Raw genomic sequence first — 6,000 nt, forward strand, 5'->3', positions numbered from 1 at the left:
AGAGAAGTGAGAAGGAGAACAATGATGAAGAAAAGGGATCTGGCATTTATTAAACATCTACCATGTATCCGGCCCAGAATCTCATCAAAGCCTCAAAAACGACCCTGTGAGAAGAGGACCATCAGACCCGAGTTGGGGGTGCGGAAAAGGAGGTTTGGCCTGTGGACACCACTTGATGAGAGTCACATAGTAGTAAATGGAACTGGGTCTGCTGCCCGAAGAGAGTTCCCAGCTTCTTCAGCTTTTGGGAGGATGGAGAGGGAGGGGGAGGGAGAGAGAAGGAAGAGGAACAAGGAGGGAGGGTCTCAGAAAGGGAGTCAGACCCGGGCGCCGGCAGAGGGAGGAGTTTGCCTTAAGCTGGATCCCAGGGTCAGCCTGGAGAGCAGAGCCCCGGATGGATGGGAGAAGAGAGAATCCAATCATGAGAGCCTTGAGGGCCATTCAGGCTCATCCCCACCAAGTCCTCCCCGTTTCACAGAGGAGGGAGCTGAGGTTGCAAGAGCTGCCCTTGGAGAAATCTGCAAAAGGAGATGTGTTAGTTTGGATGGTGTGATCAGTGGTTTCCCAGCTCCTGGTCCTGGCCTTCCTCTCATTCTTTCTTCCCTGACATGCTTTGGTACTCTGGCTTTGGAGAGCTGCTGCTGGGGCTGCTATCCAGGACAAGGGGGAATCGGGAGGCAGCTCGTCCAACCGCGAAATAATTCAGTAGGGGATTTGCTTGCTTCCTCTCTGAAGACAATGTTTCTCTTGAATAAACAGACCGAAGCAAGCGTGAGGACTCTCATTGCTGGAGGGTCCTGCCCCTTGCCTCCCCCACCCACCTCATGGAATGCCAGCTGAGGCTCAGAGAGGTGAAGTGTGCTGTCCAGAGTTGCACAGCTATGTTGTGAGATGGCAAGAGAACTCCTGCAACTCCCAATCTCCCATTTCCCAAATTTTGGAACACAAGAAATCCGTATCTTGAAAAAATTCCCTCCACTCATGTAATTTTTCTAAGCACCAAGGATACAAGACAGGTAGTGGCTTACCCAAGACAACACAGCCAGCCGCGGCAGAAAGGGGACTACAAACTAGGACTCCTTGCAAGTCCGTGCATTGGCCCACCCAAGGACAGACATTCTCATCTGCACATTCATCCAGCCATCCTTTCATGCACCCATCCATTTCCATAAGCATCTGTGTGTAAGTCCACCCATTCACCTGCTCCACAAGCATCTGCCTAATACCCCTCTTTGCTGGGCCTTGGGGTCAACACTAGGGGTGTGGGCATGGTCAGGACAGACACAGTCTCCGTCCTCTTAGCTCATTCATTGGACAGCGGTGCCAGCCAATTAAAAAAAAAATACCCCAAACAGAAAACAGTCATAGTAAGGGTCACTCACATATTATAGAGAGATGTGACCCTGGCCAAGGCCAAGAAACTTCCCCAGGGTGGTACATGTGTGCTCAGTCATGTCTGACTCTTTTTGACCCCATGGACTGTAATCTGCCAGGCTCCTCTGTGGGAATTCTTCAGGAAAGAATACTGGAGTGTGGGTTGCCATTTCTCCTTCCAGGGGATCTTCCCCACCCAGGGATCGAACCCACGTCTCCTGCATTGGCTACTGCTGAGCCCCCGGGGAAGAGACTCCTGAGATTTGAAGGATGGATAGGCACTGACCCGGTGGGGAGGTGCTGGAGAGGGTGCTGCAGGTGGAGGAAATGGCACTGATGTGGGAGGGAGCAGGGTGACTTTGGGGGATTGAAAAGGGGGTAAGGGATGCAGCCAAGTGAGTACAATGAGCATCGGCCAGGTAGGATGGAGAGGAGGCAGGGCCAGACTGTGGGACTGGGGGGTGGGAAGGGGAAGCCATATGTAAAGGGGTGACTCAGATCCGTCTATTAAAAGGATGTTTGGGACCTCCCTGGGGTTCCAGTAGTTACGACTTGGTGCTTCCAATGCAGGGGTGTGGGTTCCATCCCTGGTCTGGAACTAAAATCTCATATGCCACGTGGTGCGACCCCCAACCCCCAAAAAAGGATTAAAGGATGCCTGATGCCTAGGGCTGCTCTGGAGGACTAGTTAGAGAGGGGCAGAAGGGGAAGCCGGAGGCTGCTACCACATCCAGGTGAATGCCCTGGTGCCTGGACTGTGGGAGCCAAGGTGGAGCCTGAGAGAAGCGGACTACTCCACAGATAGTTAAAAGCTACCCAAGCTTTCTCTGGGGAGTGGTTAGTCGGAAACCAACCCAGAGCTCGTTTCAGCTGCACAGAGGCCTTGGTGTGTTGCTTTATTGATGGAAATTAATTGTAAATATTATTCAAATTTGCCTCCCAATGCACAATTATATTTCTCAGGGGAGCCCTCTGAGCACATAATAAAGCCCTATAAATAATACATATATTAACCTAAGAGGAACGGAGGCATATTAATGTAGCAATTGTAGGTGGTGGCTGCGGGGTATTTAACAGACTAGATGCCAAGCACTTGAACTTGGGGTTTAACCTCGAGGTCACCTAGAATCCTCCAGGCACCCACCACGCACTTTCCTCTCATCATTTCACTGAATCCTTACAGAGATCTTTGTGGTAAGGGCCATTTCCATCTCCATCTACAGATGAGGAAATTGAGGTTCAGAGAGGTGAAGTGACTTGCCCAGTGTCACTCAGCTAGTAAGTGATAGAGCCAGAATTCAAACCCCAGTCTCTTTGACACCAAAGCAACTTGTAAATAACAAATTGTCCTCTGAAGAGACTCCTCCCTGGAGAAGGACGATAAGCATATGATACTTCTCCAGTGTCAGATTTTGAGGAGGTGAGAGAGGAATCTGAGCAGTTGCTTTTTCGTTTGGCGGAAGAAAATGTTGTCTGGGTGGACTTGTCACTTCCTCTTGACCCTGAGAATCTTAGGGTTGCTGAGTTTGCAGGAAACTCGGCTTCATCAGGTTCACAGCTCCCCATCCCCCCAATTTGCAGATGGTGAAACTGAGGCTTCTTTGTAATAAGACTGGAGACCTCCTGTCTTACCCACTGCCAAGAGATGAGATATGCATGAAAATGCTTACATGAGTCGCTTTTAAATCACCATCATTCTAGAGACCTGGGTCTTCACCAAGCCGCCCTCTTCACTTCTTGGTCTGTTGACAAGGGCTTTGGTGCTGCTCTGCCCTGAAAGACCCCTGCCTAGAATCTGGGAGGTCACTTGGAGTTTCCAGTGAGTCTTCCTTCCTTGGGGAGGTAGGAGATCTTAGAAAAACCTGGTACAGGGCAGAGACGTGCTGTGCTTGGGGCATAAACTGTACCCTTCAAAATTGTCCTGGATGTAGGTGAGAGGACTTCCCAGGTGGTGCTAGTGATAAAGAACCCACCTGCCAATGCAGAAGACATAAGAGACCCAAGTTCGATCCCTGGGTTGGGAAGATCCCACAGGAAGGCATGGAAACCCACTCCAGCACTCTTGCCTGGAGAATCCCAGGGACAGAGGAGCCTGGTGGGCTACAGTCCATGGGGTCACAAAGAGTCAAACACGACCGAAGTGACTGAGCACACACGCAGGTAGGTGAGAGATGTTCTCTTTCTTGATCCAGGTGGTGGTTCCATGGTTGTCTTCATATGAAAAACTCGTTTATCTGTACATGTAAGATTAATGCACTTCACAAGTACACTGCACTTCATTATGTCTCAATTAAAGGTATTTTAAAAAATAAAAAAAATTCATGGCACCTGGAGGAATACCTTCCCACTTGTATTGGCACCCTGGGCAGACCCAGATCTGGGGGCTTCCCTCTGATTCAAGGAAGCAACTCAGAGAGGGGTGGTTCTGAAGGGGTCCATCCGAAGAGGCAGCATCTCAGGAAGGACTGAGCCCTTCCCACTCTGCCCTTGGACTCAAAGGGCCTTTGATGGTTAAGACCCAGGATCACATGGGCTCGGGAGTCAGACTGCCTGGGCTGGAACCCCAGCTCTATCATTTACATCAGCTAAGGTTAGGGCTAGGGTTAAGGCTCTATGACTGTGAGCAAGCTATTCAACATCTCCAAAGCCTCAGTTTTCTCATCTGTACAATGGGTATAGTAAAGACCTGCAGCTCACAGGGTTGCCATGGAGATTAAAGGAGATGTGAAATTTAAGCATTCAGCAGATGCTGGGCTCACATGCCCTGCCCTCTCTCAGCAGACATGCATCTACCCCATCACTGGTTTCCCTATTTCCAGCCTTGCCCCCCAACAACTCACTCACCACAAAGCAGCTAGAGTGAGCATCTATCCGGTACAAAGTACAACAATCCAAAACCTTCACTGTGACTTACAAGGCCCTAGAGGACTGACATCACCTCCTCCATCTTTATCTCATGATGCTCCCCAGCCAGGCATTCCTCTTTACACAACATCAAGAGCGGCAACAACACTAACACATCTGAGACTGTTCCCACCTCAGGACTTCGAGTTTGCTATTCTAGGACCTCTGTTTGCATGACTGGTTCCTCCGCTTCCTCCAGGTCTCAGCTCCAGTGTCACCTCCTGAGACAGGCCCTTCCTGACCCCTCCCCTGACTTAATGTAGCCTCCCCCTCCCCACTCACTGTCCATCAGGTCTCTTGTTTCTTTTTCACCATAGTACTTCCCGTCATCTGGAATAATTTGATTTATTTCTTTGTTTAGTTGCCTTAAGACTGTCTGTCCAGGGACTACCTCTTGCTCACCTCGGTACCTCCAGCACCCAGAAGTGCTTCATACAGAAAAAGTTCTCACCGTATCGTGTTGAACTAATGAAAAAAAATAACCATCAGCTGATGTTATTTTTGTCATCATTATCATCTAATTCATGATGATGTATTAATCTAAATTTAATTCATCATCTAAATCATGATTACCTCATTTCCAAAGTATTTTCACATTTTTTCTCATACTGGTGGAACTTGGAAAGGGTAGGGCTATCCCCCACTTCACAGACATGGAAACCGAGGCCCCAGGTTCAGAAGTGGAGTAACCACAATTCTTTCTCTTGTACCTTTAGGAGCAGTCACAAGCGAAGGAGGGAGGCTACCATTAAGTGCGTCTACCACCCCTGGCCTTTGCGCTTCCCCTTTGATTAATTGTAGCCTGAAAATAAAGGATGCAGATGCCTCCCTCCTCCTCCTTCCCCTCCTTCTATTGTTTTGTAGTTCTTTTCCGGTCCAGGACTCGGTTAAGGGTTTGGCTGGCATGACCGTGACCACAAACTTCCTGTGTTTATCCTGCCACTCAGAAATCATGGATGGAGCAGTCAACTGGGCTCCAGGTCTGTGTTGGGCACTGGGTGATGCTACAGCAGAAAGCACAGCGGCATGATTAGTCCCCGATGCCCAAGGATCCCTGGAGTCCAAATGCCTAGCTTTGGGAGAGATGGATTCCAGATGATCTTTTCCCAGGCTTCCATCACACAGATGTATGACACCTATGGAGCAAACATCCAGATAATCGAAGGAATTTCCGGTTGACTCCCAGAGGCTGGCGCCACAGAGCAGGGACTCACACAGGGTGGTGGGAAAGGGGGGCTATTGGCCGTGGCTGGTGGCTAGTAACAGCCTAGGAGCCCCTGGTTCATGGCAGGGAGTTTACGATGGTCAGGGCCCAGTGCTTTACTGGGAAGAACTGACTCATGATGGGATTTTAGGCAATTCCACATCCATCATCCCATGCCATCCTCATTAGAAGCCTGAAGCGTAAAAGCATCTTAACTTTGGAGATGAAGAAGTTGAAACTCAAAGAGGTCAACTTTCGCAGAACCACAGGGTACTTATTGCCATCTGGAATAATTTTATTTATTTCTGTGTTTAACTGCCTTAAGGCTGTTCCCCGCCCGGGTGGTGAGCTCCATCAGGCCACAAACTGTGTTCATCTTGCTTACCTCCAGCAGCAGAGCAGTGCCTAGCACAGAAGAAGTGCTCATGATATTTGGTGGAATGAATGAAGAAATAAGTGCAGACTGATGTTAAGTTTATCATTGTCGCCATTGAGTTTTATGACAATGACTATTACAA

The sequence above is a fragment of the Bos indicus genome, chromosome 17 (assembly GCF_029378745.1).
Source record: "Bos indicus isolate NIAB-ARS_2022 breed Sahiwal x Tharparkar chromosome 17, NIAB-ARS_B.indTharparkar_mat_pri_1.0, whole genome shotgun sequence".
Taxonomy (NCBI): domain Eukaryota; kingdom Metazoa; phylum Chordata; class Mammalia; order Artiodactyla; family Bovidae; genus Bos; species Bos indicus.